Source organism: Oncorhynchus mykiss, chromosome 4 (assembly GCF_013265735.2).
Source record: "Oncorhynchus mykiss isolate Arlee chromosome 4, USDA_OmykA_1.1, whole genome shotgun sequence".
Lineage (NCBI taxonomy): Eukaryota > Metazoa > Chordata > Actinopteri > Salmoniformes > Salmonidae > Oncorhynchus > Oncorhynchus mykiss.
Window position 1 is genome coordinate 7,891,200 of NC_048568.1, and position 13,746 is coordinate 7,904,945.

At 41.8% G+C, this 13,746-nt stretch overlaps 1 long non-coding RNA gene across 1 annotated transcript; it reads left to right on the top strand.

The window, feature by feature from the left end:
- Positions 1-1,962: 1,962 nt before the first annotated feature.
- On the top strand, positions 1,963-2,493 carry LOC118964429. Its single transcript, XR_005051458.1, has 3 exons — positions 1,963-2,122; positions 2,208-2,304; positions 2,374-2,493. It is a non-coding gene; the product is annotated as an uncharacterized LOC118964429 (long non-coding RNA).
- Positions 2,494-13,746: the final 11,253 nt, after the last annotated feature.

Genomic DNA, 13,746 nt, shown 5'->3' on the forward strand with positions numbered 1-13,746 from the left:
CAACTGCTCTTAACACTGACTGAATACTTGTTGGTTTTGGGTTGAATTCAGGCACAAGTGACCTCTTGTGTTGAAAACAGTTATTGCACTAAACATAAAGGATGGTTCACACGCCTGTGCAGCATGGATGTTTGAAACGGAATAGGATCAGTTGACAGGACGCCGCTTTCAATGGAATTTCCTGTCCTAGAGGAATGCGCTAATTGGGAGTTGCTAAACATGAACAAATACCACGGTCAAGTGTAGCAGCTTGCTAGCTAATGTTCATATTTAAAAAAATGTTACTACATTTTTGATTTGGGTGAGCACTTTGCCACAGATGGACACCGCTGGCCTAATTTTTATCTCAAGAATTTAGATTGGGTAACTATTGAAAGATGACTTATTTTTCCTACATTGTAATGGACTTATGATTATGCATGCTGCAAATGACACTTTATTTTGCGGGTGCCTTTTCAGTATCTGGAGACATGTTACACCAAGCAGTGTAGTGAAGCAACTTTATTGGTCAAAACCATTCATTTGGGGGATCGGGTTTGCAAAATGCTATCAAACCACGCAATTTTACCTTTTTAATGAAGTGGTCACAAAAACCTAAATTTGGCCATGTGGACACGGGAGTAACTTTGCAGCTGTTTATTAAATCAGAAATGTCACAGCAGTTTAACAAAACAGGCTGAATGTTTTGTGTATCATAGGAGAAGACACCACATTCACATGGCTGTGCACGAAATGGGCAGTTCAGATTTGTCGCTGCAACTATATCGTTGTGCAAAATCCTGACCATCCTGATTTCACAAATCCCTTTTTGCTAATATCTGGCAGTTAAACAGTAAATGATTAACCTCCCAAAGATGCACATTTAAAAAGTAGGCCTAAACTGTCAATGCGTAGGTTACTTTGTATAGTAGAGCTGCGCCCTTCACAGAAGTCCTCCACGTGTGAATCCGATGCCATGGGTGTAGAATTTATTGTGACCAATTTTTCCGACAGCGGAAGAATTGCTCTGGCGCATTGCATGAAATTCTTAATTAAAATGAAGTGCTTATTTTTGCTTTGTTGATGATGATGATGATGATACCGACTGTCTATTCGGCAACTTTGGTTAAACTACGGTCAGTTGATCAATATTCAGGTAGTCTGAGCATTCTGGATAATTTAGAATTTTAAGAACCATTTTAGAGGGACATCTCATGTCAATGTAATTGAATATACATGTTTGACATCCGTCATTTAACAAGCCATTGCAGTAGACCAAAAGTAATATTGTTGACACTTTTTTTTCTTCAAATAGGCAGCCCAATTTCTGTTCTTTAAAATGTACTAAATCAGATTCATCCAGGTCTGATGGGCCAAAAGATCAGAAATTAAAACCAACAAACCACTGTCGTGACGTGGCCTTGAATTATCTGAGGACTGTTTAATTGTTAGCTGACTCTAAATGAATCATGTTAGGATTTGGGGTGCCGAGGAAGCGGTTTTAAAGAGTTACCGTCTCCTGACTTAAACTCTAGACGGTAGAAATCTATTACATTGATAAAGTCAACTTATTAACCATGACATCGTATCCTCCTTGCAGCTGCAAAAACCCCAGCCTTATGATTCACTATGCACATTTTCTAGGGGAGTTTCTCTAACACGTTCAAAAGTGAATACTGAAACAATATTTCTATCACAGAGATTAGCTATAGAAAATGAATGTCATATTGGTTTTTACTAGAAAGGTGCTCACTCTACAGGTAGGAAGTCTCTAGCCTTTACATTGTATATGAAATATGTTTTTTAAAGATATGGCGATTTTTGGTGGGAAAAGCCTGTTAACAAAGACATTCCTTTAGTTCATACTGGAGGGGGAGAAAGAACCCACTTCTGCTGTAAATTGATCTGATCCTCACAGGACATTCATGACACCGCTACAAGGCAGTTGGGGTTTGCAGCGTTTTCTTGTCACTAACTTAGTCCCTCTCTCTACACTGGCAGCTGTGAGAACCCCGGTGATCCATACCGTGTGGTCTTCCATCCGGTGGTAGCTGACGCCAGGGTCCACTTCCCCCCTCACGTCAAACGCTTTGAGGTCTATATGTTTTCCTTCGCCGAGGATGCGGGTGAGCCGAGTGGCCAGGTAACAATCTTTATTGGTTAATTTTGTGTGAGTGGCAATCCTCCCTTTTAAAAAAATCTGACACATTCAAATCTTTGATTCCTAGGTCTTTGTCCATTGTGATGTGGTCATCTGTGATGCCAGTAGTCCCTCTGGCGGCCCCTGTAGTGGACAATGTGTGAATCAGGACAACCCGAAAAGAGGTTGGTCTTGTTTTATGCTTTTCAGACCCTGGCAGACCATAACTGAACTAATAGCTTCTCTCTCAACAGGACAACGACATGTCAAAGACCTCTTTGAGGAGCGTCATTTATATGTTTCTTCTGGATACATTCTTTGGGTGTAATGTCTCTAACATGTCAAATAAAGTGTTCTATATAAAACAATCCTAACCGTTGGACTACCTTAATTGTATCTGATTTGCGTTTAACACCAAGGCGCATGTAGTAGGCTTGTCGTCTGACGTGTATCAATCAACCCTTTTGTAAGCATGGAACTCTGAACCATCCACCGGAGGGAGATAAGTGTTGCACACCAATTTCCCGTCTAGGACAAACAATGGGTGTCAAAACAAAAGCTTTCCAATGTCCAGTAGGATGAACTGACTCAATGTTATAGCAGATGGTGTTTTGCCAAAGTGAGGCCAGCAGGGCTGTGGTTGGCTGCAGTGTTGGTAATGTTCAACTGAAATTACAACTTTCCTTGATACCTCTCACTAGCTTGGTTTCCATCCAAATATGGACATTTCTTCTTTAATGATATGCATGTCAATCGCTCATGGCTCAAATGGGAAGAGCTTGACTTCATCACTACTTGTTTGTAAGACGTGTTGACAAGCTGACTGTACCGAGCTGTCTTTTTTAAACTACTAGCACACAGCTCGGACACCCATGCCTTGCATTCCCCACAAGACATCTCTTCACAATCTCCAAGTCCGAACTACGGAAGGTACAGAGCCATGAATACGTTGCAATCTATTCTGCATCAGGATAAGCTTTAAACACACACCGTAAGGAACAGCGCGGACTGAAGAAACACACTCCTTTAAAAGTTGCGAGCCTGCACCGCGGGATGGCTTCATTGCTCCAGACCACAAGGGGGAGTTTGCGCACTCATTATGCATTTGGGTCCCAAGGCTTTGACCAAAGACGAATTTTGACACGAGCCACCCTTGCCTTGTGGCGCTCAACGAAGATTGCTGACAAAATAGATGGAAGTTGTCTTAACGAGTCAAGCAAATGTACAATTTGAGGAATGTGTTAATGTAGAGACGTTTGTGCGGCTTTTTTTGTCAGTTAAATTACGAAAATGAATTTGTCTTTCAGGGACTCCTGAGAACCAACAAACCAGGCTGTTGTCTTGTGAAACAGTGGATGGAAAGAATCTAGCTGGCTAAAGCATTGACTGCACAATTGTGTAAGCTTGCCTTGCAGCTGAAGTAACATGGCTAGCTATTTACTTAGTGTCGGATTAAAAATAACTGTTGCCTATCTGGGTATGGACCTTAAACGTAAAGTTCTGAAGTAATATTCATACCAATCCATGAACCTCAAGTCTGAATGGCATTAATGAAGCCCAGAGTAGAATACCTTTATTGTGCGACGGATGCAAGACCTATACACACACGTATTTTAGTTATTACCACGCGTGAGATTCCCATATTGTAGCTTGTACATTGAATATATTCACCGATCATGTGCGGTTCAGGTATGACTGACACATTCTTTTTCAGTCATATCAAATGATGCGGTGTCTGCATGTATGTATTACACTACAACAGCGTTTACTGCTCCTGTGATATCAATGATTACACTAACTATACATGATTGATTTAATTCATATATACAGGAAAAAAACCTATGCAGATCTAACTCATCTGAGGACACGAGTGTTTCAACCAGTGGAGAATGTGAAACGCTTTATTGAAAGTGCATTTTAATTGTAAGAGTTCAATCTTGGGCGGGCAGGTGGGTAGAGCGTTGGACTAGTAACCAGAAGGTTGCAAGATCGAATCCCTGAGCAGAAACGGTAAACATCTGTCCTTCTGCCCCTGAACAAGGCAGTTCCTAGGCCGTCATTCTTATCTGACATGCCTAGTTAAAAGGAAGGCAAATCTCTACTTCAATGCACATATGGTGTGCATTAGATGAGGTGGGGGGAGAGAGAGCATATGATTCATGAATGACAGTGCTTCCCTAATATTCTCTCAGTTCATCCCAATTGCGCTGTCGGGACTGGATTCCTCTCACATCAAAACATACATGCAGACAAGAGCATGATTAAACCTTTTTATTCTAACACGGTCAGTCATCTTAAATCAGGAGGTGAAATGCAAAACTGACTTTGGATCATTAACTCTGGGATTTCAATGTAAAGCATCTAATAATACTTCCAGTTGACTCAACCAAGTGACATCATCTCTATGATCAGAACATGCCCTCTGTCAGCCATTTCAGATGCGGGAGGGGTTCAACAAAACAGCTGATATAACCTAGAGGATTTAGGGAGAGAGGGATGGCGGACACCACACACACACAAGTACTTTAAGCTGAAAAACAGACCCGTGAGGACAAACGATAGATAATGCCAATAGGTGTCTGCGTCACATACAGTATCTTCTTTCAAAGTGTACCTGAAACATTTTAAAGAGGGCTGTGTTTCTCACCACTTGGTTATTGCAAGGCTAACCCATGACTTGGCAGCAACAGATAGTCCAGTGGAAATGTTTGTGGTGTAAATCTGAAAATTAGCAGCTGACATCTTAAGGGTTTTTTAATTCATGCAAGCGAGACAGATTCCACGGAGGAAAAAGAACACAGAACAGTTTAATTACCTCTGGTTATGGACACTTTTTGCCAGCAATAAAGCTTCCACGGCCTGGTCCTCACACAGTGAACATCTGGCAATATCTACATTTTCGACCCCCTTGGTCAGCTCGCTCTCTGAATGTGAAGAAAGCAATAACTGAGATATGACCGTTCAATCTAAAGCAGCACGTGCCATTTTTTTAGGATAAGTCAATACAGCCCAGTGCTGCTTACCTGAGGTGCCATCTTCGTAGGTGTCCGCTATGACTTCCTTTTGTGTCGGGGGAAAAAAGTGGCTTTCAGAACAGTTCTTTTTGATTTTGACAAAAAGACAATTGGCCTGTGAAAAACCACACCTTCATACAAACGTGCTACTGTATGCAGAATTCTTGACTCGCAACTGAAGACGCTGCCCTATCCTGCCAGCACGCCCACAAGCGAGCCACTCGGGAGCAGAATGATGACGCGTGGAAGAGGTAAAGGAATGAGAGGGGAACAGCAATTTGCTGCAAGTTGGGCTAATAGCTGAACAATAGACTATTCAACCTACACTAAAGAATAGTCTGATAGCCGAGCTAGATGTGAACCCCCCCCCCCCCCCATCAGAGACCGGATTTGCTCTAACGACCAATGTAATGACTGTTGAAAGAAGTTACCTTACACGTTATGTTGGCTGACAATTTGTTAGCTACGCTGTCCTTATGAATCACATAGCATATCATTACACAGCTAGATGTACCGGTATGTTAGTAGTTGTACATCAAACTTGCCAGTAGATTAGCTATAGACCTGATTATTCTCATCATTCTTAGTTTAGCTACATGGTATAGTCATTGTGCTTTCGTAAATTCGTTCTGGCTAGCTACAGGCTGGAAAATAGGAGTCAGAATTCACCCAAGGCTGAAAAATGGCTTAATAAAAAGTAATGAAAAAGTACATGGAAAAATAACTTTTTCTGGCCTAGCGATCGATGATAAACGAGCTCGTTGCCCAGATATACATAATTACAAAGAAGAGATTCTCCAGATTTTTAAATGGTGCCTGTGTAACAGTTTTACTTCCGTCCCGAACCAGGGACCCTCTTTACACATAGACAACAGCCACCTTCGAATCATCATTACCCATCGCTCCACAAAAGCCGTGGCCCTAGCAGAGCAAGGGGAACAACTACTTCAAAGTCTCCTGTAGAGCTCAATTTTTATGGAATTGTGAACGACGCAGACTCGGTCTCAACCCTTAGGTCTTTATTGAACACTCTTCTCATCAGTAGGTCCTATGATTGATTGTAGTCTGGCCCAGGAGTGTGAAGGTGAACGGAACGGCACTGCCTCTAACCCTATTACAGGCGCTTAGTCACTGGCTTACTGGTGCTCTTCCATGCCATCCCTGGAAGTGGTGCGTCACTTGAGTGGGTTGAGTCACTGACGTGAACTTCCTGTCTGGGTTGGCACCCCCCCTTGGGTTGTGCAGTGGCGGAGATCCTTGTGGGCTATACTCGGCCTTATCTCAGGATGGTAAGTTTTTGGTTGAAGATATCCCTCTAGTGGTGTGGGGGTTTGTCGTGGCGGAATCAGAATTTTTTTAGGTAAATAACATGTTTTATTATTATTATTATTGCATGCTTATGTGAGATATGTCATTAGAATCTCTATTTTTGGATAATACTGTTGGCCGTTTGCAGTTATCTGTTCTCTGTCAGGGTTCAGTTACTTGCGCCGCAGAGAGGGGAAAGGTCAAGCTTGTCTTCATATGTAAACATATCTTTTAAACCATTTTAAGGGATGATTTAGGGGGAACCAATTATCTCTTGGCTCCACAATGTCTGTGTGCCAGTCTCTGTGATCTTGTCCAGGAGGGGTGTATTTGATATATGCCTGTTGATGAGGTTTTATTGTATGGTCCTGAGAGCGAGATAAGAACATAGTTTAGGAGACAAAGCTGAACGATAATTTATAGCCAATGCTGTCTGGCTATGTGTGTCTTTGCTATAAAGGATCTCAGTTGCAATGTGTAAGGACTCTCAGAGAATTCATTTATAGACACTGAATTGATCTGAGAGTCACAGGGTTGTGATGGAGCTCATATAATTAAAGATGGTGGACTTTATGATAACTCTGACTTGTGTGTGGTTTGCTCTCATGATTTGGTAAATACAGGAAATTTCCACTACAGGTTGTGCTTTGGCAAAGTGGATGGGGTTATATCCTGCCTGTTTGGCCCTGTCCGGTGGTATTGTGGTGTCTTCCGACCCTTCCTGTCTCAGCCTCCAGTATTTATGCTGCAATATTTTGTGTCGGGGGCTAGGGTCAGTCTGTTAACCTCTCTGGGATCGTTCGGGACGCTTGAGTCCCACCTCGCCAACAGCCAGTGAAATTGCAGGGTGCCATATTCAAAACCACATGAAATCTCATGATTAAAATTCCTCAACCATGCAAGTATTTTACACCATTTTAAAGATACACTTCTCGTTATCAGTGTCCGATTTCAAAAAGGCTTTTCGGCAAAAGCAGAATAGGCCATTATGTTAAGTCAGCAACTAGTCACAGAAAGCATTCAGCCATTTTCCAACCAAAGAGAGGTGTCACAAAAGGCAGAAATATAGATAAAATTAATCACTAACCGTTGACGATCTTCATCAGATGACACTCCCAGGACTCAATATTACACAATACATGTATGTTTTGTTTGATCAAGTTCATATTGATATCCAAAAACCTCAGTATACGTTGGCGCCATGTTCAGAAATGCCTCCAAAACATCCAGAGAAAATGCAGAGAGCCACATCAAATAACAGAAATACTCATCATAAACTTTGATGAAAGATACAGGTTTTACAAATACAGTGCCTTGCGAAAGTATTCGGCACCCTTGAACTTTGCGACCTTTTGCCACATTTCAGGCTTCAAACATAAAGATATAAAACTGTATTTTTTTGTGAAGAATCAACAACAAGTGGGACACAATCATGAAGTGGAACGACATTTATTGGATATTTCAAACTTTTTTAACAAATCAAAAACTGAAAAATTGGGCGTGCAAAATTATTCAGCCCCTTTACTTTCAGTGCAGCAAACTCTCTCCAGAAGTTCAGTGAGGATCTCTGAATGATCCAATGTTCACCTAAATGACTAATGATGATAAATACAATACACCTGTGTGTAATCAAGTCTCCGTATAAATGCACCTGCACTGTGATAGTCTCAGAGGTCCGTTAAAAGCGCATAGAGCATCATGAAGAACAAGGAACACACCAGGCAAGTCCGAGATACTGTTGTGAAGAAGTTTAAAGCCGGATATGGATACAAAAAGATTTCCCAAGCTTTAAACATCCCAAGGAGCACTGTGCAAGCGATAATATTGAAATGGAAGGAGTATCAGACCACTGCAAATCTACCAAGACCTGGCCGTCCCTCTAAACTTTCAGCTCATACAAGGAGAAGACTGATCAGAGATGCAGCCAAGAGGCCCATGATCACTCTGGATGAACTGCAGAGATCTACAGCTGAGGTGGGAGACTCTGTCCATAGACAACAATCAGTCGTATACTGCACAAATCTGGCCTTTATGGAAGAGTGGCAAGAAGAAAGCCATTTCTTAAAGATATCCATAAAAAGTGTTGTTTAAAGTTTGCCACAAGCCACCTGGGAGACACACCAAACATGTGGAAGAAGGTGCTCTGGTCAGATGAAACCAAAATTGAACTTTTTGGCAACAATGCAAAACGTTATGTTTGGCGTAAAAGCAACACAGCTGAACACACCATCCCCACTGTCAAACATGGTGGTGGCAGCATCATGGTTTGGGCCTGCTTTTCTTCAGCAGGGACAGGGAAGATGGTTCAAATTGATGGGAAGATGGATGAAGCCAAATACAGGACCATTCTGGAAGAAAACCTGATGGAGTCTGCAAAAGACCTGAGACTGGGATGGAGATTTGTCTTCCAACAAGACAATGATCCAAAACATAAAGCAAAATCTACAATGGAATGGTTCAAAAATAAACATATCCAGGTGTTAGAATGGCCAAGTCAAAGTCCAGACCTGAATCCAATCTAGAATCTGTGGAAATAACTGAAAACTGCTGTTCACAAATGCTCTCCATCCAACCTCACTGAGCTCGAGCTGTTTTGCAAGGAGGAATGGGAAAAAATGTCAGTCTCTCGATGTGCAAAACTGATAGAGACATACCCCAAGCGACTTACAGCTGTAATCGCAGCAAAAGGTGGCGCTACAAAGTATTAACTTAAGGGGGCTGAATAATTTTGCACGCCCAATTTTTCAGTTTTTGATTTGTTAAAAAAGTTTGAAAATATCAAATAAATGTCGTTCCAATTCATGATTGTGTCCCACTTGTTGTTGATTCTTCACAAAAAAATACAGTTTTATATCTTTATGTTTGAAGCCTGAAATGTGGCAAAAGGTCGCAAAATTCAAGGGGGCCGAATACTTTAAGGCACTGTAATTAAAGATGAACTTGTTCTTAATGCATCCGCTGTGTCAGATTTCAAAAAAGCTTCACGGCAAAAGCACAATATTCAATCATCTGAGAACAGCGTTCAGCCACAAAAGCAAGCCATACAGTTACCCGCCAAGTTGTGGAGTCAAAAAAAGTCATAAATAGCATTATAAATCTTCACTTACCTTTGATCTTCGTCGGAATGCACTCCCAGGACTCCCACTTCCACAAGAAATGTTTGTTTTGTTTGATTACATCCATATTTATGTCCAAATACCTCTTTCGCAAGGCACCTGTTTTGTTTGCGCATTTAGTTCACTATTCCAAAGACACAATACGTGAGCGCAAAATCCAGACAAAGTCAGAGTTCTATTACAGTTTGTAGAAACATGTCAAACGATGTTTACAATAAATCCTTAGTTTTTTTAATAATACAGCTTCAATAACATTCCAACCGGACAATAGCGTATTCATTACAGAGGAAAAAGAAGGCACGGCGCGCCCGCGTGACCGCGAAGTAAAAAACTGATTGGCCACAGCCTGGTCCACTTGTTGAAACAGCTCTTATTCGACCCTCTTCCACAATAGAAGCCTCAAACAACTTTATAAAGACTGTTGACATCTACTGGAAGCCTTGGGAAGTGCAATCTGGCACCATAGACACAGCATATTGAATAGGCAATCACTTACATGAAACTACAAACCTTTTCGCCTACCAAATGAGTTCTGTTATACTCACAGACATCATTCAAACAGTTTTAGAAACTTCAGAGTGTTTTCTATCCAATACTACTAATAATATGCATATATTTGCATATGGGACAGAGTAGCAGGCAGTTTACTCTGGGCACCTTATTCATCCAAGCGACTCAATACTTCCCCCCTGTCACCAAGAAGTTAAATCTGGGGTATTTCTCCTGTGTTATCCGGTGTCCTGTGTGGAGTATGCTCTCTCTCTCCTCTCTTTCTCTCTTTCTTTCTCTCTCTCTGAGAACCTGAGCCCTAGGACCATGCCTCAGGACTACCTGGCCTGATGACTCCTTGCTGTCCCCAGCCCACCTGGCCGTACTACTGCTCCAGTTTCAACTGTTCTGCGTGCGGCTATGGAATCCTGACCTGTTCACCGGAAGTGCTATCTGTCCCAGACCTGCTGTTTTCAACTCTCTAGAGACAGCAGGTGCGGTAGAGATACTCTGAATGATCGGCTATGAAAAGCCAACTGACATTTACTCCTGAGGTGCTGACGTGTTGCACCCTCGACAACCACTGTGATTATTATTATTTGACCCTGCTGGTCATCTATGAACATTTGAACATCTTGGCCATGTTCTGTTATAATCTCCACCCCTCATAGCCTGGTTTCTTCCTAGGTTCTGGCATTTCCAGTGAGTTTTTCCTAGCCACCGTGCTTCTGCACCTGCATTGCTTGCTGTTTGGGGTTTCAGGCTGGGTTTCTGTACAGAACTTTGTGACATCAGCTGATGTAAGAATGGCTTAATAAATACATTTTGATTGATTGGTCTCAGAGCGAGTGACGTTACCGATTGAAACGCTATCAGCGCGCACCCCGCTAACTAGCTAGCCATTTCACACCGGTTACACCCATCTATTCACATTGCGAGATATTTGGAGAAATAGACAGACATGCCTATATTTTCCCCCATAGGAAACAATGGGAAGGCCACCGAGTTCCAGTGTTATTTTTGTTGTTTACATTTGTTGTTTACATTTTAACTATAAAACAATGTGAGGTGTCACTGCCAACAAAGCAGGCATTGAGACGTTGAACAATAAACTGGGACTAGAACGTTCGGAAGGCGAGTTGGTGCTCAATAGAACTGATAGGAGCTGGCATGGTGAAAAATGCACTAAAATAAGGTCTGTTTTCTTTTGCGATTACTTCAAACCGACGGCAAGCAGCTGGGAAATATGGCCAAATTATGAAACTGAGCTCCGGGGCGGATGCAATGAACTAGTTTTTATCAGAAAAGAACATTGTTAAAAATGTCATGTGTCCAGCCTTCCATCTATACGGATTTCAAAGCACTCTCGTCTGAGTGTACCAGTGCTCAGAATAATTACTTTACCAGCGCTCAACACCCGTTGAATATGGCCGGTGTCAGTAAACGTCGGGGGGAAAAAATCGTTCCAGAAAGCACTTTTTTGAGGGGGTGATAAGTTTTTGAATTTTTTTTTCAGTTTTTTCAAAACGTTTACTTTTGGATGTTGACTTGTGTTACATTTGCAATATGAAAAATCACGGTGGAGCGCACTCGCCATCTGTTGGATTTTTAAAGTGCAATCAACTTTGAATGAAACAACGCCGAAATGAGTGGTATTGGACACCGTGTTCAATACCACCAGTCAATTTCTGACTGGTTTGTCCAGTGCCAATGACTTCCCATTCATTTTTGTACGTTTCAAGGGGGTGTTCCCTTACAGTTGCCTGGGGCAGCTCTAGTTCTTCAGTGAGGACATTCTTCTGCCAATGTTTGTCTATTTGTTATTTTTAACTAGGCAAGTCAGTTAAGAACAAATTCTTATTTACTAACCACTGCCTTCTAACTGTGCTAATTTGAGAGGTTTGATGGGGTTATAGAAATGAACTATTAGAATGTTACCTCTATTCCTACATATTTCTATCACCACATTCTATCACCACACGGGGGGCTAGGGTCAGTCTGTTATATCTGGAGTATTTTTCCTGTCTTATCCGGTGTCCTGTGTGAATTGAAGTATGCTCTCTCAAATTCTCTCTCTCTTTTATCTCTCTTTTGGTCTTTCTTTCTCTCTCTCTGGGGACCTGAGCCCTAGGACCACGCCTCAGGACAACCTGGCCTGATGACTCCTTGCTGTCCGCAGTCCACCTGGTCGTGCTGCTGCTCTAGTTTCTTTTTTAATTCTTTTTTTTCAATTTTCACCTAAAATGACATACCCAAATCTAACTGTCTGAAGCTCAGGACCTTGAAGAAAGGATATACATTTTCTTGACACCATTTGAAAGAAAACACTTGGAAGTTTATGGAAATGAGAAATGAATAAAGGAGAATAGGGTAACATCTTTGAAATGCAAGAGAAAGGCCATAATGTATTTATACAGCCCAGGCGCCATTTAGATTTTGGTCACTAGATGGCAGCTGTGCACGTGCAAAGTTTTAGACCGATCCAATGGACCATTGCATACAGTGCCTTGCGAAAGTATTCGGCCCCCTTGAACTTTGCGACCTTTTGCCACATTTCAGGCTTCAAACATAAAGATATAAAACTGTATTTTTTTGTGAAGAATCAACAACAAGTGGGACACAATCATGAAGTGGAACGACATTTATTGGATATTTCAAACTTTTTTAACAAATCAAAAACTGAAAAATTGGGCGTGCAAAATTATTCAGCCCCCTTAAGTTAATACTTTGTAGCGCCACCTTTTGCTGCGGGGTATGTCTCTATCAGTTTTGCACATCGAGAGACTCGAGCTCAGTGAGGTTGGATGGAGAGCATTTGTCAACAGCAGTTTTCAGTTCTTTCCACAGATTCTCGATTGGATTTAGGTCTGGACTTTGACTTGGCCATTCTAACACCTGGATATGTTTATTTTTGAACCATTCCATTGTAGATTTTGCTTTATGTTTTGGATAATTGTCTTGTTGGAAGACAAATCTCCATCCCAGTCTCAGGTCTTTTGCAGACTCCATCAGGTTTTCTTCCAGAATGGTCCTGTATTTGGCTCCATCCATCTTCCCATCAATTTTAACCATCTTCCCTGTCCCTATTGAAGAAAAGCAGGCCCAAACCATGATGCTGCCACCACCATGTTTGACAGTGGGGATGGTGTGTTCAGCTGTTTTGCTTTTACGCCAAACATAACGTTTTGCATTGTTGCCAAAAAGTTCAATTTTGGTTTCATCTGACCAGAGCACCTTCTTCCACATGTTTGGTGTGTCTCCCAGGTGGCTTGTGGCAAACTTTAAACGACACTTTTTATGGATATCTTTAAGAAATGGCTTTCTTCTTGCCACTCTTCCATAAAGGCCAGATTTGTGCAATATACGACGGATTGTTGTCCTATGGACAGAGTCTCCCACCTCAGCTGTAGATCTCTGCAGTTCATCCAGAGTGATCATGGGCCTCTTGGCTGCATCTCTGATCAGTCTTCTCCTTGTATGAGCTGAAAGTTTAGAGGGAAGGCCAGGTCATGGTAGATTTGCAGTGGTCTGATACTCCTTCCATTTCAATATTATCGCTTGCACAGTGCTCCTTGGGATGTTTAAAGCTTGGGAAATCTTTTTGTATCCAAATCCGGCTTTAAACTTCTTCACAACAGTATCTCGGACTTGCCTGGTGTGTTCCTTGTTCTTCATGATGCTCTCTGCGCTTTTAACGGAC